This window comes from Pseudonaja textilis, chromosome 3 (assembly GCF_049901715.1).
Source record: "Pseudonaja textilis isolate UNSWEBS1 chromosome 3, rPseTex1.2, whole genome shotgun sequence".
In the NCBI taxonomy this organism is placed as follows: Eukaryota; Metazoa; Chordata; class Lepidosauria; order Squamata; family Elapidae; genus Pseudonaja; species Pseudonaja textilis.
In genome coordinates, this window is record NC_141992.1 from 161,937,260 (window position 1) to 161,961,711 (window position 24,452).

Genomic DNA, 24,452 nt, shown 5'->3' on the forward strand with positions numbered 1-24,452 from the left:
AAAATAATAATGCATGTAACAGCTTTCTTCCACTCATTGATGACCTTTATTGAGGTCATAATGGAGAGAGATACAAATTCCTAACTTGAATGCTTATTGTCAGATTTTAACAAAGCTGAATTAGGAATTTGAAACTAGAAATGCAAAATTGCCCAATGAAATAAGTCATATGTTGATTGTGAAAACATTTCCCCATTTTTCTCCATAGATTTTAGCTACTTCGGTAATTCTGAAAACACACTTGTAAATTACTTTTAAATAAAAACTCTCACAGGGTCACCTTAATGTTTATAGTCCTCCATCAAATTGTACTGTTTTATCCACTTTTGTGAAATGCAAGAGGGACAATATAAATTGATATATCTTTCATAAAGGACAGAATAATTTTTGTTATATTTACTATCTATACTTATGTCTTACTTACTTACTGGACTAGCACTGAAAATGTTACCTAGTTAGGGTAATTAAACATCTGCAAGAAAACAAGCAAGCTCAGAGAGTATCATTTCAATCCTGAGCTACAAATATTCTCCTTTATTGGTGCTTACTTTCTTATGCCCTTATTCCGAGTAAATATATATATTCAGAATTTTAGCAATTTCATTACTTTGTTCCTTTAAGATTATTTAGTTATTGCTTATTAAAATCATATTATCTTAAGCAGTATTATTTAAAACTTCAAAATAACAATTTAAAAATATTACCAAAATCTGGGTATTGTCCTCTTATTGTCCTCTTCTTTTTCAAAGCCTTTTAAGTATGAATTAACTTGTAAGAGCAGTCCCAGCTTGAAATCTTTTTTTAGTTAATGGGTTTACACTTTTGATTCTTCTTTATCTGTCATATGTTGAGATGATTCTGCTGACTGTATCTTTTGAGTTTGAAACTACTTGGCTGTAGGTGTGGTTTATACAGTACTTCTAATTATTGTTTAACAACCATATCACTTCCCTTGGCTGCAAGAAGATAGTTATCTATTAATGGTCTCCTATCATTCCTTGGATTTTTGCTGTTTTTGTGCTATAACTTCATTCTTCTTCTATTGATCACCAACATTTTAATGTAAGTTCTGAAACAACATATACAAAGAAATATTTACATTATTATCACATTTTCTATAAGGTCCCCAAAAAAGAGTGAATTTTGTGACTTCAATTTATTTGCAATTTCAAAATAAACTGTTTTAATTTTATTTCTATAAAGTTCTCAAACTCAGTTTAATAGACCGTTTTGTGGAAAGGGTTCATGATTACACTGAAATATTAATTAAATTCATATCTTCATCAATAATACAATGTAAAAATTTGCTCATGATATAGATGTATCTTGCATCGTTCACATAAATTTACATCATTGTGCAAATGATATAAATTATGTCAGTTTGGACAAGACTAGTTCAATTTAAATTTTTGTTCATTCTGAAGTCCACTTCTATTTATTTTTATTCTTTCTTTTGAATAAACATGAGTTTATCTTGTGTTGACTTTGCTTATCTACGTTCCTGTCATCTTCCCAATCATGCTGAGTTATTGTGCCTTCACTTCTGGAATTCTTGCTCCTACCCTGTTGGACCAATTACCTTATTTTACCTTGATTGGACTTATTCAGTTTTTGTTGATCACATTTTGGACTTGATTCTCTGCAGCCAAAGGCTGTTCCTGGGAGAGTTTTTCTCCAGCCAGATGGTAACCAGGACATTGGGGGCAAAGTTGGAGCTAATAAAGGGACTCCTAATGATTATCTGACTGTGTTGCCTTTGTGCCACGCACCTGGTCATCAGAGCATGCTTTTGTGCTGGCAAATGGGCACGAGCTCACCCTGTCAAGTGGCACTCAGCTCTCAAATCTGGGCTTTCAGTTTTCCAGCTGACAAGCTCAGCATCTTTAACTGCTGAGCCACTGACCACCATCTTGTCCTACTTAGTGGCTGTTAAAATCTTTATATGGTATGTTGTTGATGACTCCTGGCTTTTCTTCTGGGACTGTTAGGTCTTTTGTTTTGCATCTCCTCCAGTTGTGGTCTCCTAATCTGCTAACATTGTAAAATTCAAAGAAATACAGGAATATGGGAAGTATTCTAGTTCAAGCCCCTGCCCTAGGCAGCAACCTTTATGGTATCCTGGGCAAATAATTATCCAATCTTTTCTTGAAAACCTCCAGCAATAGAGCACCCACAATTCTGGTAGACAAGCTTTTCCACTGTTTAATCGTTCTCATTGTCAGAAAATTTCTCCTCATTATCAGGTTGGACTCCCTCTGATGAGCTTCTATCATAGCTTCTTGACCTGCCCTCAGGTGCTATGGAGAATAAATTGATACCTTCTTCTTTGTAACAACCCTTCAAGTATTAGAAGACTGCTATTATGTCTCCCGTAACCTTTATCTTCATTAAGCTAACATACCTAGTTCCCAAGCATCATATGATTTACCCTTCAGACTCCTTATATTGCTGATGTGTTTCTCTGAGGTCTTTCTAGGTCCATGATGATACAAAAATATACAATATCTGAAATGTGGCCTTGTTAGTGCAGTATTACTTTTTGTGATCTTGAAATTCTCCCTTTGGCTTTTTTTGTAGCTGCAGCATATTGCTGTCTCACACTTATATGGTGGTTCAACAGGACACTTAGATCCCTCTCACAGGCTCCACTGTTGAGCTAGATATTCCTATCCTGTACCTGTGCATTTGGTTTTTTCCTGCCTAATGCATACCTTACTTTTCTAACCACTGAACCACATTTTACTGGATAGAGTCCAATGTTCAAGACTGTCAAGATCCTTCTGAACCTTTAGTCTATCTTCCAAAGTAGTAGCAGTTCACCTCAGCTTTATATCATTTGCAAATTTGATGAGAACTCCTTCATTCCCCTCATTCAGATCATTTATGAAGATGTGGATGAGCACTGGACCCAAGTTTGGTACCTCACTTCATGCTATGCTCCATGCAGATGTAGTCCCATCGAGGACTACATGCTGAATGTAGTTGATCAGCCAACTGCAATCCATCTGGTGGTGGTATTGTCTATGCCATATTTTTCTATCTTACCAAGAGATAGGCTGTGGTCTACTTTATTAAATGCTTTACTGAAGTCTAAGTTACTATATCCACAAGGTTTCCTTGGTCCACAAATTTAGTCACTTTATCAAAAAAGGCAAAAATATTTGTTTGGCATGACCTGTTTTTATCAAACACATCCTTGCTTCTAGTAATCAGTTTGTTTATTTGTAGGTGCTGAAAAATCCACTGATCGATTATCTTTTCTATTTTTTTTAATCTGGTGGTATTGCTATCAAGCTGAGTAGTCTGTAGTTTACTGGGTCCTCTTTTTTCCTCTTTATAAAGTTAGGAACCACATCAGCTTTTTTCCAGTTTTCTTGAAGGTCACCTGTGCTCCAGGACCTCTGAAAGATTTTGGAGTGGTTCTGAGATCACATCTGCAGGTTCCTTCAGTATCCTGGCATGTAAATGATCTGGTTCTGGAAATTTAAATTCATCCAAAGCAGATAAGTGTTCTCTTACCAATTCATTGCGTATCTTGATTTGCATTTCTACTCTGTTTCCCACAGTGCTGCTTTTAATAGGTTGGGCTATTTTTGCCTTTTGCATGAACATTGATGCAAAAAAGGAATTAGGCAGTTCTGCTTTCTCTTTGCTACCTGCTACCTTCTTGCCACCTTCTTCCATTAGTGGACTATTTACTTACTTTCATCTTGTTTCTTACATATTGAAAGAAACCTTTTTTTGTGTGCTATTTTTGGCATTTGTTGAAAGTCTTAGTTCATTATGAACTTTGGATTTCCTGACTCTGTCCTTAAAGATTGGTGCTATTTGCTGGTATTCTAATTATATATCCTTCTTTCTATTTTTTATTGTCCTTTTTGTCTATCAGTTTACTGGGCAGCTCTTTGGGCAACCATGTTGGTCTCATATTATTGCTTTTTCTCTGCAGTATTGTTTTATTTGGGCTTTTTAGGATAAAAAGAATAAGATTTTTTTGTCTTATTGCCAATTGTTAAGTTTTGGATGTTATGTGGTAGGTACCTTTCTGTTTGAATTCTAAAGTCCCAGATCACTTTATCTTCTTAATTTTCTATTATTGTGTCTATTTTATGGTTCTCACCAGTTCTTGTAGGTAAATGATATTTCTTCTATTCCAATGCACCATTGTTATTACTTTGTCATGATGTTGTTTGTATTTTGCCTATCTGATTATTGATTTCCTTGATCTTCCAATCCAGGGTTTGCAGTTCAGTTTGGGTCCAGTTCACTATTCCAGATGATATTCTATTCCACTATTCCAAGATAAAGTTGACAGGTAGGTTGGGCAGATGCCTTCCTAATTCACCAGAGTATAAGAAGGAAGAGGAGAAAGGACAATTATATTTACAAAATTCTGTAATTATAGCCAATCTCAATAAAGGTAAAGTTAACTTTCCCATAAAGTCTGTCTGCCTAGTGGGATTGATGATAGCTGGCTGCCTAGAGAAAAGGAGAATATCTCCTTCACCATTTCTGTTATTCTGGGCAGCACAGGAGAGGCCCAGAATCTGAGAAGAAAGTATACTCCTGCCACAGCTTGAAATAATTTTCACTGTCCCCCTTGGAGTCATGAGATTGCACCAGGAACAACATAGAGACAAATGCTTTAGAGTTTACACACCTTAAAACTACCTCTAGTTAATACCACATCAAGAAAGAAAATGCGGAGCTTCTTCGGCGACAGACCAAAATCTGTCATCGTGCACAGTTTCGATCTGTGCTCGCCGCTGGAGCGTCCTGAGCCGGCTGGTTTCGGGGCTAAGCCACCCCATAGCGGTGGTGAAGAGGTGGGAAGACTGCAAGCAGGGTTGAGGAGAGTCGCATCTCTCCTCCACAGCTGGCCATTACTCCCTTTCCCAAAGGTGGTTGCAGCAGTGGTCAGAAATGGCCACCTCAAAGAAGAACTCGACAGGAAAAGAATGTGCAGGAGGAAGATAAGTAGAGAACGTTTTGGCTGACTGGGGTGAACTGAAAAAGCAACAATATAAGGTACCCTGGAATTTGAATTATAAAGAAAAACATTGTTCCCCAAAAAGACTTTGAAGTGGCGAATGAGAGAGGGAAGGGAAAGGATTTGGGTTTTTTTTTTCTTTTCTTCCCTATATTGACAACTAAGAGATTTAAGCAAGAAACTGGCAAAAATTCACTTTGACATTAACAGGTATTTAAGCTGAAAATAAAATGTCAAAGGGATAATAAAGATTTCTGGATTCTCAAAAACTTTTAAAAGAAGGAAAAAACAAAAGGGTGGGATCTGGAAAAATGGAGGAGACCACCTGAAAGTGAAAGGAATTAACAGTGAAACTTTAACAAAGTTCCTAAAAGATACATTTTAACAAGATAAGAGAACCCCAGGAAGAGAAAGTGGAAAAAAGAAGCAAGAAGAAACAGCTTTGGATTATTTGGATTACTTGATGATTTTTGGATTTTTGGCTATCAGATCTAAAGGACTAAAATTAATCAGATGGTTGTTTAAAAGTTTTTAAAATGGTATCACTCTTGGAAGAATTGAGAATGGAACTTAAAATACAGAAAGAAGATGCACAAGAAAGAAGAGGTTCTTTTGACTTCGTATTTCAATTTTTAGAAATGGAGATCCTGAACTATGAGAAACAACAAGAAATGCCTGTAGAGCAAGAAGGGCGGGACAAAGAAGAAGCCATATTCAATGACCATATTCAATTTCTATGTGGGGAAAAGAAAGGAAAGGGGGGAAAGAGAGTGAAAAATTTAAGAGTTGAAAAAACAACACAAAAAAAGAATAGTTTGAAAAGTAATTACAACATTAGGAAGAAACAGAAGAGAGGATTACAGAAGAGAGAATCAGAATTAGAGAGAGAAGGGGTCAAAAAGAGAAGAGAGAAGAAGAGGGGGAAGAGGGAAAGGAAAATAAACCATAAAGGACAGAAACAGGACATAGAGAAACAGGGAAAACGTACAAGGATTAAGGTTATAAACCTATTTAGAGATACTGAGATAATGGGTGAAAACAATTGAAAGAGGGATTCTGCAAGGGTCCATAAGATAGTATTGTTATATTAGAAATAGAAATGAACTTTGAAAACAAGTGTGATTAAAATGATAGATAAAATACTCATTGTAATGTAATGGAATGTTTAATAAATAAATGAAATAAAGAGAATGAGACAATGAAGTTAGGAAAGGTGGGGAACATTTTAATTATTATAAATGGGTTATAAAAATTTAAGTGAAGAGGAATATGAAAGAGACATGAAAAAAATTATGGAAATTTTATAAGCGTTCCTAAAAGTATGATACCCTATTGAAAAGAAATGTTAAAGATGTCAAAGATTATAACTAACATTAATGATAGAGCTGAATTGGAATAGAATAAGTATTTTATTTATTATTTATATATATATTTTTTCTCTTTAAGAACTTAGCATATTTTAAGAATGCACCAAGCAGAATTCAACTGGAAGTTATGTGTTATATTGAATGTTATAATTGTAAAGGCATAAATTGAAGTTTAAATAAGGGTTGAATGGATAAAAATTAAAAGATACAAAGGTGTCATACTCCAATTAGTAACTACAGGGAAAAAATTTGTTTAATGAGAAAAGAAAATATGAAATTGAAACAGGACAGAAAAAAATATAAATATAATTACTAGAAAGATATTGAAACTTAGAAAAAGATACATATAATTGAACTTAGAAAGGAATAAGATAATTAAAAGTAAGATTGAGAAAACTAAGGGAAGGGAAAAATTATTGAAAAAATGTTAAAATAGTAATAGATATGGAATAGAACACAAAGATGAATATGAAATTGAATTTGTGTCTGTATGGAGAAGTGATAACCCGGGACCATACTATTCTCAAAAAAAGAAATTTTACTTGTATTATGTTTTGTGAAAACCCAAATAAAATTTTTATTTAAAAAAAAGAAAGAAAATGCAAGGTTAAAAACGGAAGAAATTAAAGCAGTGTAATTTTCTTTTGAGAGCAGAATTCCTTTTTTTACTGTGTGCCAGTGTGTACAGAGAAAAAAGTGACAATAAATGTTCTTCTCTCCTCCCTTCCTTTCCTCTCCTCATCTCATCTCATCTAAGTTTAATCATATTAACCTTGTAAAGTACAAACTAATTTCCCACTTTAATGGCTTTTGCTATGTGCACAGCAGAAAATGAGTGATAAATAAGTTTTTACTAATAATTCTACTGAAGTTTTAATACACACAGCAAAAACTAATAGAAAGTAAATCCAAAGAAAAATAAAATAAAAGTCCAGAAGGAATAAAGTAGAAGAGAAAAGAAAAAAGCAACAAAAGCAATAATTAAGTGGTTTCCAACCTTTATCACCCAAAGCAAAAGCTAATATACTAACTTTTCACAATGTTTTAAAATTACAGATTTTTTAAAAAAAAACCTGTTCTCCCTATAACTTTTATCTATCCAGAAACCATAATCTTTTCCATCCTAATTCAGCAAAAAGCCTATTAGGATTTATCAGAAATATCAAACAGACTATTTCTAGTCATGTATACAACTTTGTACTTCTTTTTCTTTTTTCTTTTGCTCTGCACAGATCATTCATATGGCATTACAGGGCTTGATCTTTCAAAACTCTTTGATATTTAAAAAGAATAGTCAAAGTTGTAACCAGCGTAATTTCTAAATCCCATAACGAGATATTACCTAGATTTTCTTGTCATAGCTGTCCATATTGATTTGTCTTTTGTTTTCCAATTTTGGTAATCTACATTTCCTTATCTTCCATGCCTCGAGACTAAACTATCTGTAATGTCTATGTCAGGTTAATGTTTTTTTGAAGTTTTTCTTATCATCTTTGAAAAAATTAACCATACAAATTGTTTCCTCTCTGAGATATTAATTATTAATATTCCATTCATGTTTTAAGAAAAAGTTATAGCAGACTTAGGTAGTGTAATTGTTTCCAGCCTGGTTCATTAGTTCCCTCTAGTGTCCATTTGCATCTTTATCAAGCCTTAGTTCTTTATATGGTTGTAGTTCCATTTCTGTAATTTCCCACGAGAGTGTTATTTAATTAGATACCTGTTTATCTATTCTTACACCTAAAATAACAAAACTTTCAAATTTTTCTAGCCTCCTAAGGCATTAATTTTTTTCTTAAAATATTTTTCTAATCTTTTTTCTTTTTGTAAATTGTATGTTTTTTTATTTTTTTTAATGTTTCTTATTAGACCATGCATCAATGCTGAACTTATTTGAGTGGGACTGATCAGTCATCAAGTCTTCTTGCTGAAGGTTTAATATATTACTATTTCATAGTACAGACAATTTTAAATAAAACTAAACAGGGACTGACTTTTTTTTCAGATTAATTTAAATAAAACAGAATTTAGTGTAATGATCTCATATAAGGAGAGAACATTTACAAGGGAGTTGTTTTGAGATAACTGTACCAGAGCAAAGGGGATGACTATTCAAAATGATGATTTTTAAAAGGAATTTCAAATGTGGAAAATAAAGACAAAAGTACATCGTAGTAACAAAAGCTCTAAGCCAGTGGTTTGTCATTTAATCTGATGTTAGAGCTTGCCAGTTTTTCATGCAAAAAGCATGAACATGTTACATGAAAAACCAATACATGAATGAAAAGTTATGTTATTGGTATCAATAAAAAGATACATTTATATTTATTAGTGTGGACCATTCTCATTGCTATATCACATTTTGCAGAAAAGTTATGGAAACATAATCCCACATCCCCCTCATAATTTTGAATTATTTTGATGCAATTTTGATCTGAAGCTGTATTTTGAAAACTGGAGCCAATTAATACTCAGGACTTAATATGAGTGACCCAATTCTGGTGAACTTTAGCTACTTTCATTTCCAAGGCTTTCTCATTGTAGACCAATGAGACCAATCTTCCCAGACTGTTTGCTTTCCCTGGAAATGATCAGATAAGACTTTATGGGTCTTGGGGGAAGTCGAGTTTTGGTGCCTGCAGCTGCTCAATGACTCCAAACTAGATCCTTGCTTGACCATTCCTTCATGCATACTAAGCAAAAATATTACACATTTCCTGTAAAAAATCTAAATTATTAGTCTACAAACTAAAAAATAAGAAAAGGAAGAATTACCAAGAATTGTAGTATTCTTTATTTACATAATTGGTAATTTTATTGTTTAACAATAAATAACCATTAGTTTATTGTACTATGAATTTAATATAAAGTGAAAAATAAAATAAAGGTCTTAATTTTTGTACACACTGAATTGATTCTTTTACTAATTCATTAATGAATTTTCATGTATCAGTTCTTTTACTGACCTTACAAACCAGCTAAAGTAAATTACTCATTCCATCTCTCTTAGTAAATGGATATCCACAGCTGCTAAATAAATATTTCATCTATATTCTAAAGGCATTATCTGTAAAATCCTGTTTCATTATCTATTATTTTAACTATAGCTGGAGGGAAATCGTGAGTGATGCTACAAATTTAATCAAGTGTGTACTCTAATCTACTCTAGTTTGATTGTTCTAGCAGTAGTAATTACTACTCGTATTCTAACAATTATTGCATGAATAATCTGACATTAGAAATCTTGGCAAAGAAACCAGAAAAATTATGACAAGAAAAATCTTATGCTCCTCTATTGGTAAGTTCCATTTTTCATTCATATATTTCAATTTTTCTATTTTCATTTCTAGTGGTAAGAAAAGCAATAGCAATTACTTGAACCACATGCTTGGAGAAAGATGGTCTCCTGCCCAATCATCACCACTAGGGAGCACCCATATTCTTCATATTGATAGTCAGGAAATGCTTTCCTTGTCATCAGCATATACTAATATTCTGAATATTAGTATTGGCAAAAGCCATAAATCAAAGGAATGGCTTATTTTAGCAACATAAAACATGCTTCTTTGTTGTTCATTGAAGTAATCGTTCATGAAGTATAGAAGCTCAGAAATCTTCTACCTATGGTTTCACCTTATTAATGAAATGAAGGTTCTTATGGTGAAGAATATTATCAGTGAAATTAATGGAAGTCCAGGCCTGATCAAGCATGGAGGATGGGCATGAAGATGAAAACAGACGCCTTAGGAATTTTTGGCAAGAAAACTCTTAAAGCAAGTACAGAAATGATAGTTTGGAAAACCGGCAATGTATATAGAGATACTGTATATCTCTGACTGGAGATATACAGTATCCTTCCCTTGCCACGCAGAAATGAACTGGCTTAATCATTTGAAGAGGATTGGATTTCTTATTCTTAAATACAATTAATATAAAGACATTATTAAAAATATGTCTACATCCCATGGAAGTCTGGTCTGTGAGTCTAATTAAGTTTACTATTTTCAAAGACACTTTTTATCAATCAAAAAATATCTCTTCAATTAAAGAGATTTTAAAAATCACTGTCCTTTTTTCCCATTTGAAATCCTAATATCACAATCTTGTCAACTTTTTCCCCTGTAATTTAAAATCCTTTAAGATAGATTTTTTCTCTCTTAATTTCACAAAAAAACACTCATCAAAATTCTTCATTACTGTTCAGAATACCTCTCTTATATTGCAAAGCAATTGAAGTAAGAAGGCAAAGCTTTTGCCAGTTAAAAAAGGTTGCATCAGTGGTGGGATTCAATTTTTTTTACTACTGGTTCTGTGGGTGTGGCTTTGGTGGGTGTGGCAAGGGAAGGATACTGTATATCTCCAGTCAGAGATATACAGTATCTCTATATACATTGCCGGTTTTCCAAACTATTCAAAATTTCCGCTACTGGTTCTCCAGAACTGGTCAGAAGCTGCTGAATACCACCTCTGGGTTGCATAGTGATTCAGGGCATGTTGTAAACCCTTGACTCTCAAGCTATTCAATTCACAAGAAACAAAATTCCTTCAGTTTTTTCCAAGATTCTGGCTATTTCAATCTGGGTGTGCTGTGTTGCAGTGTTGTCTTCTGAGTCTGTAGGTGTAAAGAGCAATGTGACATAAAATGAAACCATAATTTCATCTTTATCTCTGGTCAGGTATTTGATTCTTTGGAGACATTATGGTGGGGGAGTTGATAAAATATTTGCTTCTGAGATATCCAAGCTTTTTTGTCATTTATTTGGCAATGTTATAGATTGGAATCTCTGGTAACAATATAATTGGACAAAGAGGCTTGTCTAACTTGCGTGTTTGGGGCATCCACAGAATCATGGGAGGACAAAGCAGTCATTCATTTCTGATGTTTGTACTACTGTTGTTCTATGATGTTAGTTATAAAACCTGAACTTCTGCCACTTGTGCCAGATTTACCACCAGGAGTTCACTTTTAAATGTTTGCTTTTTCTTGCTTCAGCTCTGTTTAACAGAAAGTATTGATGAGAACATCATTTGGACCCCATCCTACTCCCCAAAGCCATTAAGTCACTGTGGATATTTTGAAACTTGACTCACAGTTCATTTTCACTCGTATTGGTGAGTAGAAAGGTTTGTCATTGGCAACTCCAATGAGCCTGATCAGTCTTTCTGAAACATTTTATATGTGCACATCTGGAAGACAGTTCAGGTAGTCCTCAACTTACAACAGTTCATTTAATGACTATTCAAAGTTACAATGATGCTGAAAAAAGTGACTTATGACTGTTTTTCACCCTTATGACCATTGTAGCAGCTTGATGGTCATGTGATCAAAAGTCAGGTGCTTGGCAACTGACTCATATTATGACAGTTGTAGTGCCCCAGGGTCACACTTTGTGACCTTCTGAAAAGCAAAGTCAAGCAAAGACAATAATCTGGAGAAGCCAGATTCACTTAACCACCATGTTACTAACTTAACAACTGCAGTGATTCACTTAACAATGGTGGCAAGAAAGATTAAAAAACGGGGCAAATTTCACAACCACTGTCTTGCTTAGCGACATAAATTTTAGGCTTAATTGTGGTTGTAAGTCAAGAACCACCTGTATTGAGATAAAATATTTGGATGACTGATGTGATATTCTTTCATTGCAAACCAACTGCAATTTTCCTTTTTTATATAAAATCATACATTCAAATTTTCTCATCAAAAACAACTTCATCAATTTTCAGAACCCTACTCTATACTTCACAATACAATCTACCCAGCATTTGCCAAAAATCTTTTGGGTTCTCCACAGTACATAGAATATACAATAATATTGTTGTAAGGGACCTTGGAAGTCTTCTAATCTAATCCCCTGCTCAAACAGGAGACCCTATACCAGTGTTGGTCAATTTTTTTGGTACCAACTGCTGAAACGGGAGCGTGTGTGCTTGGGAGAGTGCCAGAAACTGGAAGAACAGTTCCCCGGTGCATGCATGTGGGAGCACCGGAAACTGGAAGAGCAGTTCCCCAGTATGCATGTGGGCACCAGGAAGTTGAGCTTCTGGTTTCCAGGGCATGCATGCATGCATGCTGGTCATCTGGTCTTCTGTTTTGTGGTGTGCATGCGCATGTGAAAATTAGCTGGTCGGCACTCATGGACATGCCGGAAACCATAAGAGAAATGGACGATGGCTGATGTGCCCGGAGAGATGGCTCTGCATGCCGCTTCCAGCACACATACCATAGGTTTGCCATCACATCCCTATACCATTCCTGACAAATGGCTCTTCTTAAAAACTTCAGTGATGGAGCATCCACAACTTTGGGAAGCAAACTGTTTGAATGATTAATTGTTCTCACTGTCAGGAAATTTTTCCTTAATTCTAGATTAGACCTCTCTTTAGTGATCTTTCCACCTGTTACTTCATGTCCTGACCTCAGGTGCTTTGCAAAATAGGTCAACCCCATCTTCTCTTTGACAGCTTCTCGGGTATCAGATTTAAAACAAAATGATTCAGATTCTCGATTCAACACAATTTTAGTTTCACCAGTAGAGTATTGCATATTTATTAACATTTAACAAGTTAACCTTGTGACTGCCTAAAATTTTCTTGGCAAGCTTTTGTTTTTTAAAAAAATGTTTAATATTGGCTGTTTCCTAGGGTTGAAAGAAAATTACTGGCCCAAGGTCATTGACTTTATGCCTAACTCATGGTGCCCTTGTTTCTAGCCCGGTGCCAAAATTGCTAAACCACTAACCAAAATTACTCTCATTCATTTATTTACACTTAATAAGCTAATCGTTTTGTGGTTTTTGTATTTGCCTGTTACCTTTTCCATTATACAGGGAACAATAACACCATGCTTCTATTAGTGCTATTTTAATAATACCAAATTTCTAACATCTATTAGTCACTAATTCAACCTTAAGTGCACATTAAACAATTCACAAAAACTGAGCTGGCTCAAATTCAGAACCACTCATTGATCTTGAAGCCCTCACTAAGTGTTCACTAATCCTACATCAATCTTTCACTATTAGCAGTCTGGTTAATCATCCTTAATATGCAAGTGTACTATGAATAGACTTATGCTGAAACCAGGTGTTCAAAATAAACATCTGTTTTTTTATAAGCAAATTCTTGCCATTCTCATTTGTTTTCAGGACTCCAAAAGTTTCAATTGCTTCTGGGAACTTTTTCCCACTTTCACTTATCCAGAACATATTTCCACCCCATCTCAGTCATTTCAAATGTTGCGAAATGTATTTCTGATTCTTCCATTAATGCTATTCATTGCAGCAAAATGTGCAACTAGGGCCAGCCATTTAATTCATACTTTAATATGCAATGACTTTGGTTGCACTGATTTGTGTAGTCTGACAAGAAATTAGTTGAACCCACATCTTAGTGTAGTGTGTGTGTGTGTGTGTGTGTGTGTGTGTGTGTTTGTATGTATTCATCCACTTCACAAGATAAGGTCACTTCATTTAGATCTTTCACCATTTTTTTCAGTTTTATGTGTACACAATTTCCCTATTTTCTTCTTCTTTGGGTTGGTAAATATATTCTCTTTAGTGTTTTCTCTGATTCACTCCAAATCTCAATATTCAATGTATTGAGGACATTACCAGATGGCTCATAGATATTGACCTCTACTATCCATCATGCTTTTTGGGTAATATACAAGTAGTCTTATAGGCATACACAACAATGCTTATCATCTATTAGCAAGGACAATAACAATGTTGATGATTTTGGATAGAATTCTATAGGTACAACCAAAGTCCACTTCTACCCTGGCAGCTTACATAATTTTGTGCAAAATTGTCATAAATCACTTTTTGCGGTGCTGTTGTAACTTTAAATGGTCACTAAACAAATTAGTAAGTCAAGAACTACCTGTATATTTATTAAAAGGCAGATGGCTAAAGTGGCTCAAGTGCTAGACTAGAAATTTGGATTTGTGATTTCCAACTGTCTCTTAGACAAGAAAGCAAGATGAGTGATTTGGGGCCAACTGTTCTCTCTTAGGCAAACTCATTTATTACTTTCTTTTGTTTTCTTCTTTTCTTTTGTTATAGTTTATTTTATTATTTTATAGTTTTGTTCTGTTTTATTGTTTTGTTTTGTTTTTTAATTTTTACATGATTCTAGACAGCTAACAATTAAATACAAAATAGAAGCAATAAAAAGAATAAATAATATAAATAGCAGCCAAGCAACAAACCTATAACAACATTAACAATCAACTAGGTGAAGAAATGGGTTCATCCACATCATAAGGGGTTAGATTCGATGTTGTTGTTATTCTGAGGAAAAGAGGACATAGGAGTATTAGCTATATAAGCCATCCTGAGATGACCCAAAATAAAGGTGAGCTAAAAAGAGGTAGGAAGAACTAAACTGTATTGACATTTGGTAAATCCTTAATGAAAATCACCTTATACTAATTCTATCCCTTGCATAAGAGTCTTATGTAAAATAATGAAAAGAGCATGGATTAAAGAAACATTGTTTTATTCAGTATAGAGAATTGTCTGGAAATAAAGCTGGGATAAGCAGGAAGGAATTTTGACTTTCTATGATCCATCACAATCTTCTGCAATAGTGCAATAGGAGAAAAATGGCCTCCAATGTAGGTGTAATAGCTTTAGGACAACCATGAACAAAGATACTCTACCATAATTTTCAGATAGTTTAGGCAGGTACCTTAAGCTTGTCTCCACTTTCTAGTGTGGAAATAATCTCTAGGTGGGCAGGAAATAGATACAAGAATATAAATGACATCACAAAATCAAAAGAAAAAGCTGCTGTTAGCTGAATGAAGTGACTGAAGGCAAAAGACGCTTTTCCAAAAATAGTAAGCAAAAAGAAATATGGGGAGTGTGTTTGTGTGTGTGTGTGTGTGCATGTGTGCGTGCGCGTATGTGCCTTCCATATGTGAAGGGTGGAGAGCAAATGGGAATTGCTTGTCCATACTTTTATTATTGTCCTTATTTTGCTGAGATCAAGGCCTTTTTCCAAAAGCAAATGCTCTTGCTCAGATAACTGGTGGGCTTCCAGATATTGGTGAATTGCCACATTCAATATTACATCACTGGGGTTGTGGTTGGATTTTCTCCAGCTGTGTTGCTCCAGTCCTTTTATCGGAGATGGTCGTCAGATGGTAAGACATATGACATTTTTTCACCACCGCCATCCATAAAAAAAGCCATGTTGTCCAACGATACATAATATGCTTAGATTGTTCACATTTCAAGATTTCCTTTTTTATTTTTTATTTAGCATTATTATAGTAAGATATTTAAAACAGAAAAAAATGAAAAATAAATTTTAATAGATTTAGGAACAATACAAGATTGAAAAATTATTTCAAAATAACATTAACATTGATGCCAATAAAATATTGTCTCCTTTTAAGACTTCAGAACATTATTGAATATGATAAATATGCAATAATTAGCATCAATCACAGTATCACTATAATGTGAGTCAGCAATTTAAAAAATAACAAAAAAGCCTGTGTAACACAAACATTATTTTCTTCTTTAATGAATAACTTAGATATTAAAACCTTATATTCAAAGAAACCCAAACTTTGACTACAGACAAGGTCCATGTGTACGGTTATAATCTACAAATAGTATTAGAATTAAAGAATGGAATTAAAGTCTGTATCAAACTTATTTTCAAAGATAAAATTATTTTTTATGTTGATGTATAAACCCACAATTTAATTTGCCATTTTTCTACAGAGGAGATTATTTCAATATAAAAACCTATCATAGTATATTTTATGAAAATATAAATTAGTTATGCTGAGCAGAAAAAAATGGAAGTTTGAAAGAGAATTCAATCTCTTTCAAAAAAAAAAACCCAAATGGCACAAAGCCAGCCTATTTGTGGGACTGCCTTTCCCTAAGAATATCTACTTGCCCTACCAGGTTAGACATATCATGTTAAACTATATACTCACATGGATATACTGTATGTGTAACTTTTTATGTTGCTAATAGACAACAGTATATTTGGATAACCTAATATCTAGTAATTGCAGCCCTGGAGCAGAAAAAAAATTAGATAAATCAGCATTGCTGTTGTCTGACAAGGGACTCATTTCCTAGGCTATTCCTCTGGCTATTTTTGTCCCTGCTCAGCCAACAGTCACAGTAGCTGCAAAATTGAGATCAAGTCCTTGTTCATTGCAATGTGATCTAACCAATGAATTCAATTCTCCTTTTCTAACCACTTGCTCACAATTTGTTGTTTAGTTTCTTCCCCATCTGTCTCAGAGGCAATACATTTGGTTCAGTGGCAGCAATGGCCCTCTGAAGCAGCCAGATGCCTGAGATGAGCTCAAATTTTACTCCATACATCTTCCTAAACAAGCTGAAGACAAAGTTTTAGTTTGTGAATCCATTTGATTGGAATTTTATGCTTTGTTTATGTGTTATTTACTCTTTGATATATTTTATTTTATTATAAACCACTGAGAGTTTGATTAGACTGCAGTAAGATAGAATTTTAGTACATGGATACATTTAAGAGAATAATGTTAGGGACATAATTGTAATTCCAAAATAATTTTCATTGATCATACCACATGTGCCAAGTAGTTTTGTTTAGAATTTTAGACAAAGTCAAATAAATAGACTATGTCTGATTAGGAAAAGCCATTTATTATCAGTTTTATAACAAGTATTTAGAACCTATAAAACCTATAAAAACCTATAAAACCTATAAAAATTAAGTACAATAAAATGGTTTAAAAAGTATGAATTTAATTTAAAAAGAATAGTGATGTGTTTGTTTACGTTTGTAAGACAAGCTGATAAATAACACCATTTATCTCGCTCAAAATAAACCATGATTTTCTTTCTCTGTTTTTTCTGTTTGACTTGAATGAAAGGAAAGCTACTCTGTTGAATACATCAGAGTATGAATCTGTGACATGGTTTCTTCACATGCTAAAAGACTGGATTGGTTTTGGTTACATGGAGGACTTTGTGAACTCTGTACTTCAGCCTCTATTGATATTACTAGTATTTTTTCTGCTTATATATTATGTACCTTCAGGTATTGTTTTAATTTGCTATGCATGCACATCTTGTTTATATATTTGGAAGAAAAAATATAACATAAAAGGAAATGTCTACAATGAATTATGGAACAAACCAAAGCAAAGGATAGCAAATTTGGTGACTTTATGTGGAAAGATGGGATGGTAAGTAGTTACTTGAATAGTCCCAAGATAATCAAGAGGGCAGACAATTTATTCCAGCCAGAGTCTTCATTTGTATGTGGCCCACAGGTTTCTTGAAACAATGTGCTGTGTAAAATTTGTATTATCAATTTGATATTTGCATCTAAATGGTGCCACATAAATATAGTCATAAGTGGTAATTGACTCAGGTAATTGTTCATCCTTCCGAGGTGGAAAAATGGGGACCCAGTTTGTTGGGGGCTGTACGCTGACCCTGTAAACTTCTTAGAGAGGACAGTAAAGCATTGTAAAGTGGTGCATAAGTCTAAGTGCTACTGCTATTGCTACAAATTATATTCATATACAATGTTTTATTTCCTCCATTTTTTTACAGGTATAAAACTATGTCTTGATGTAGTAGGTTGCACTGAAGGCAAGCAAACATTCTGTGCTGACATTCTGGAGAGAGGCTACTTACTAGGAATAGCACCTGATGGTTTGAGAGAGCAAAATTTTAGTAATGAAAACTAAAATCTGGAGTGGAGTACCCATAGTGGATTTGCTAAACTGGCTTTAAAAAACAAAGTGGTAAGTGATCATGTACAAAGAGATGATCTATAAATGTACTTTAGTAATGTTGGAGTATTCTCTAAAAGTTATAGATGGAGCCACCTATGATAACGACTTGGAAACTAAATATAGTCTGGAATGTGGCTCAACCAGCACCTTGTTTCACCCTTCTAACACCTCTGCTTTAGGAGTTGCAGTTCTGAGTGCAAACCATGCTGCTTCTTGTCTCCTGTAAAGCCCTAGATCCTCGATGGTGAACCTATGGCATGCGTGCCAGAGGTGGCACACAGAGTTCTCTCAGTGGGCATGCAAGCTGTCACTCCAGCTTAACTCTGCCGTGCATGGGCACATGCCTCCCGCTGGCCAGCTGGTCTTCGAGTCTCTGCCGCACATGCATGAGGGTGGGGCTCATGTGCAGGGGATAGCTGCATGTGTGGAGGACCTGTGTGCATACATGGGGGTGGGGATCATGTGTGGGGGGACACATAGGGGGGCACATGTGCAGGGGACATGTGCATATGTGGGGAGACATACAAACATGCGGGGAGCAGGGCACATGCAGGTGTGGGCCACATGCACGGGCCCCATGTATATTGCATTTTGGGGATGCGCACGCACATGCTTTGGGCACTCAGTGCCAAAAAGATTAGTTATCACTACCCTAGTCCAGGGGTCACCAACCTTTTGGACCTCAGGGACCACCAAACTCATAATTTTAAATCCCAGGAACCACTAACTGGTTCTGTGGGCATGGCCTAATTTGTGGGTGTGGCTTGGTGGTCATGTGACTGGCTGGGCATGGCTTGTATGTAAACATAAATATTTATATAAATATTGATTTTTTAATAAAAAGAGCAACTTTTATCCAAAATCAGGCAAAGCAGGCAGGCAGATTGAGTTGCTCACCTAATCACAGATTCATTCAGAGATCTATCTGCCATTGGCTAGCTCAATCTGTCACATAAAATTTGCTTGCAAGCAAACTCATAAAATTTGTGAGCAAGCAAACTCACAAAATTAACTCACAACACACCATGTATGTAAATATTGAATTTTTTTATTTTAAAAAGGCGTAACTTTTACCCAAAATCAGGCAAAGCAGGCAGGTAGATTGAGTTGCTCACAGAATCACAGATTCATTCAGAGATCTATCTATCTGCCATTGGCCAGCTCAGTCTGTCACATAGAATTTGCTTGCCGTGAATCTGCACTGAACCTTCAAGATCTAAAGACTAGCTAGAAAGCAAGAAATCCAATCATTTCCTGCTTCCTAGCTAATCTAAATCTCCTGGCACAGCAGAACAGCTGATGGTCTGAAAAAGGAGAAATAGCAATTTAGCAGGCAAGTTTGCCAGGTAAGGAGTGAGTGGGCGGGGAGGGTTTCCGCGGGCCATGTGGGTGGCGCAGCCTTGTGTTCCTGTGCAGCCTGGATTAATTGCTTTGGGAAGATGTTCTGGGGGTGAGATTCCTCTGCTGCCCACCAAACATTTTTCGCAGCCCACCAGTGTCAATTGCTGCCCTAGAAAGTTTAGGTCTGTTTTTTTTTTAAATGCCTTTTTGCAATTATCTCTACTTGCCCTACAAAAGCAAAGAAGTGATTATTCAGTGCCACCTTGTGGGATCTCAGAGCCATGCTCTCTCTGTTGCCATTTGGAATGTTATCCTCTTGGAGGTTTTTCTGGCCCAACCTTAACATTTTTTTGAAAAGGTGTAAAACTTGGCGTTTCAGAATCCAATGTAATTTGTGAACCCAACACATGAAAAATGTTTGATTGTGTTTTCTCTCTCCAATGCTCTGTATTTATTTATGGAGCTTTGATTGTTTTACACTGCTTTAATGCTACAGATAATTCTTGTTTAACAGCTCATCATTTTATCACTGTTCAAAGTTGTGGCAGCCATGGAATGGGTGCTTTCTAGCCCATAAAGAATATCCGGCAATATAAATGGTCGCACTTCTCTTCTGAGGTCATGTCATGGCCTATTAGGCATGTCATCTTTAGGACTCAGCACAGCATTCCACAGTCACATGAGTCTAGTTTACAAAGTTTTTTTTTTTTTTGCTGTTTTCTAGCATTTTTTGCTAACTTCGAGCAAAAACCAATAATCCCTTAATGACTGCAACATTTGCTTAACAACCACAATGTTTGTTTAATGACTGCCATGAAAGTCTCAAAGGTGCTTTTTCAAGAGGCAACTGGACAACTTTGTTTTTCCTTGATGACATTTCACTTTTCCAGCACTTTTCAAGCAACAGGTAAGAGATGATCTTGATGGAGTTATGCCGGCTTCATTGTCAAGGTGACAGGGAGCAAAATATATATTTAAATCCTCAATAGATAGATGTAAAAAGTTCAGACACCTCCCTAATTCACTGAATTATAAATAAAAGAAGAACTACAATATAATCAGACTCTGGAATTCATGTCAGACAAATCTGACATTCATTTTTAGATTTATGGATTATAATGCTATGTATGGCTACATGCCATATCAGAAACTGGTTTCTCTTAAAATAAAGATATTAAACTGTTTAATTATTTTTATTATACAAATGAATTAGTTAATTTAGAATTTGAAATAAAATAGATGTGAAGATCTGAATAGAAAAGAAGCTTTGGTGCAACACAAGAAACACAAATAGTGATGGGTTTTGCCTGCCCCCCTCCACTCCTAGAACAATTTTCCCATTTTGCGCTACTGTCTTCTGCTTATTGTGCAATTTGGGTGTTGGATTGACATCTCCTATTTGAGAAACATCTGGCAGCTGTCATCAGGAGGGCCTTTGCACAACTTCATCCTGTTTTCCAACTGCAACTGTTCCTGGACTGGGCATGGCATCCCAGAAATTGGGCTGACTAAACAAGCAAATTCCCATACATGACACGACAGGAGTAATATACCAATAATAAAATATCTTCTGCCATTTCTCTCTATATGCAATATTCACAGAAAATTTAATATTTATTTCTATTATATTGTCATTTTGCAGAACAAATGAAGATGTTAAGGTTCTATGTATGGAGTATGGAGGCTGAGGTGGTGGGCAATTTAGCTTCATTATAAGTAGACAAAATCAGAAAAATCTAGCTTTTCCATTCAGAGTTGCTGAGCAGACAGCTTCTTCTGCAAGAAGTCTAAGTCATTAGGAACTCCAGATGTGGGAGTTCAGAAGGGCCACACAGAGTGGAAAGCATAAATTAAAGAAGACATGTAGATAGAAGATTGTGCTCCATCACAATTCTGCAAAACATCTTACTCCAATTATCTTGTTGAAAAGAGACCATCTGAGATTGTGGATTTGGGGTTTTCATGAGCTGTAAGCCATAATCGTCACAATTATGACAAATCATGGCTTGAACTATCTTGCATTGCATGTAATGAGTCTATATCAAATATTAGTTTCACCTTTTAAGTTACATACTGAAATAAATGAACTTTTGCACAATATTCTAATTTTTTGAATTTCACCTGTAGAGTGTATTCCAGAGAGGCAGTGGTGAGGCCAACCATCAGAATAACAAGGTCTTCCTGCTCCATGTACAACTGCAGATATTGCATCAACTGAAGATGGGCAAAGGTGACCTAACTCTGAAGGTTTGTGACTTCACTTATCCAGGTAAAAGAAGTATACATGATGAACACATTGGCATCTCTGCATGTGAGCAGCTAACTAATATAGAACAAAAAGTTTTCATTGTCTGGAACAACTTTTCACCCAGATTAAAACATCAGGGTGAGGTAAGCTGCAAAGTGTGGAACCTATCTATTTAAACCAATTAGCTTAATCTACTTTTGTCCCATATTCTAGTACATTACATGCAATGCAGTTAAGAAATAAATAATAATAAAGTGTTTTAAGCACCTTAGAACACTTAAGATGTTAAGTTTGTTGTTAATCATCACAGCCAGCAGGAGAACATTAGGCAAGATCTTATGATGTCCGCCTTGTAAGACATGTGAAGATAAATTAATTCTACTTTTTTGAAGGTTACATCAACAGAATGTTGCAAGGTTACATTTCTTCCCATCAAATTTACAACCAAGAAGCTAGGGAAGATCCCTTCTGAGCTATTTGCCATGCACACATTCCTGCTGCACACTAAGCTGCTGTGATTGTTTTCCTGGGTGCAGTTCTTCCTTGTTTCCCAACGTCATTCCCACAGATCAGTTTATGTAATTAGTAATGATGAACTAGAGTTTCCCTCAGGTTAACAGTGAAAAGCGATGGAAGGATTTCTTGGTGCTTTTCATAGTTTTTGTCCAAACTTTTTGTCCTACATTGGCTGGAGGTTCCCATGCAGAGTTACCAATGTGTTTGTCATGTTTCTGTGTGTGTGTGTGTGTGTGTGTGTGTGTGTGTGTGTTTATGTTTCTTTTGCCCAAATAAGTGAAAGAACAAACCTTCCTTCAAGGAGATCTTATTCCTTTTGTGTTTTTCACCTAGTAGCAAATCATCTCACCAGGAAAAATGCACAACATGCCCATAGAATATATATGAGTGGGGGGGGGGGGGACACAACATGTTACATTCAACTGAGAGATTGCTTTTGCATGAAACTTATGAGCCAGGTGAAAGGCTGACTACTCAACAGAAACCACATGGACTGTATAGTATGTGCATGCACACACACATATATATACATAAACATTTTCAATTGAAAGAAATAATTTATAATTCTTCTGTGAGCATTGCTCACATTAATTACATGGGAGTAGTGATATGGTGGAGGAAGAATGAGATGAGTTAGGGATACAGAGTGAAGAAAAGAGTTTAGGATTTAGCAAGCAATTTATTTAGCATTTTCTTGAATTTATTGAAGTATCTCTTTGCTCAAAAGAGGGAACCATGATTCCTCCTGGTTAGGGCAATGCTTGATTTAGAGAAGCAAAATATGGATTAGAGAAATAAAAAGCTGAAGTGAAAAATAGGATACACAGTTTATGCAAGACAGGAGATTTCTCTGACAACAATTTGTTATTCAGTACAGAAGAGATTGAATTTAAACAATCAGATACCATTTTTAAATATGGATTCAATGTAAATAACTTTTGAATGAGAAAACTTTAAGGGAAACAGCAGAATATCATCTGGTCAATTTTAAGAAATGTATAGAATAATGAATGATTTTTAATTTGTATACGATATTGCTGGAGATGGAAATAGGTCACTGATGACTTTTGATATAGATTTAAGAAAGCAAATGAGAACTAGGGATTCAGCAAAATATCTATTAGCCTCCATACAAGAATAAATGGCAGTTAATCCCAATAGAAATAATACAGCAATTATTCAGTAAAATGTTGGAAGGGATGTAAATTTAAGGGCATATTTCTTTACCTGTGAAACAGTTATTTGAAATAATTTTATGAAGCACTATAGAAACTAAATTAACTATAGAAACTAAAAGAATAAAAATAAAAAAATAAAAACTGTGACGAAAAACTAGGAAAAAAGTTCAAAACCTCTCTCTCTCTCTCTCTCTCTCTCTCTCTCTCTCTCTCTCTCTCTCTGTGTGTGTGTGTGCGTGTGTTTCAATCACAATTTCTCATGAAACTTCTAGGGAGTTGTCACAGATCCTGGGCTTCTGCAGAACTCCAACTGAGAAAAGTTAATCTAGAGAGTGCCTTGCAAGTTAACAAAGTGCTGATGTATCCTGTTAACTGGGAAGTATAAGCAATGCACTTGTTAGTTAATCCTTAAGTATAAACACTGCACTTGTTAGTTAATCCTTAATTAAAGTCACCTTGCCCTGCTTATCTGGGCTTCTAGTCCTGATAAATGTAACTTACATTAAATAATCAGTGTAAGATGAAAGTTAACAATGAAGAAACACTATTTCAATGTACACTAAATTGGCAGCAGAGCTGGGATTATGTGGGAAGGAATCCTGTCCTGTAACTCATCAGTCTTGTGCAAGAATCATGGGTTCTTTTGCAGACGCAACAACTTCTTTAAATAGATTAGGCACATTTCTAAGATATAAAAAATTCCTTTCTAGGTGGAAGATATATATGACAATAGAGCATCATAAAATCAAAAGAAACGTTGCTATTACCAGAGTGAAGTGGCTGAACACAAAAGAAGTAGGCTTTCCCTCCCAATACTAGTAAGTAAAAAACTTAATAAGGTTTGTTTGCGTATGTGTGTCAAGGGTGGGGATGTAATGAAATTGCTTGTCAGTACTTTTATTATTGTTATAATTGTCCTGAGGTTAATGCATCTTGCAGCATTGTAAAGTATACACTTTGTTGTAGAACAATTGATTGTCATCAGGCATTACAACTGTCAATATTACACCATTGGATTTTCTCAAGTTATGTTGTTGCATATTCT

At 35.1% G+C, this 24,452-nt stretch overlaps 1 long non-coding RNA gene across 1 annotated transcript; it reads left to right on the forward strand.

The window, feature by feature from the left end:
- Positions 1 to 20,197: 20,197 nt before the first annotated feature.
- On the forward strand, positions 20,198 to 24,214 carry LOC148126383 (uncharacterized). The gene is made up of 3 exons (XR_015743202.1): positions 20,198 to 20,372; positions 21,593 to 21,712; positions 24,118 to 24,214. It is a non-coding gene; the product is annotated as an uncharacterized LOC148126383 (long non-coding RNA).
- The last annotated feature ends 238 nt before the right edge of the window (positions 24,215 to 24,452 follow it).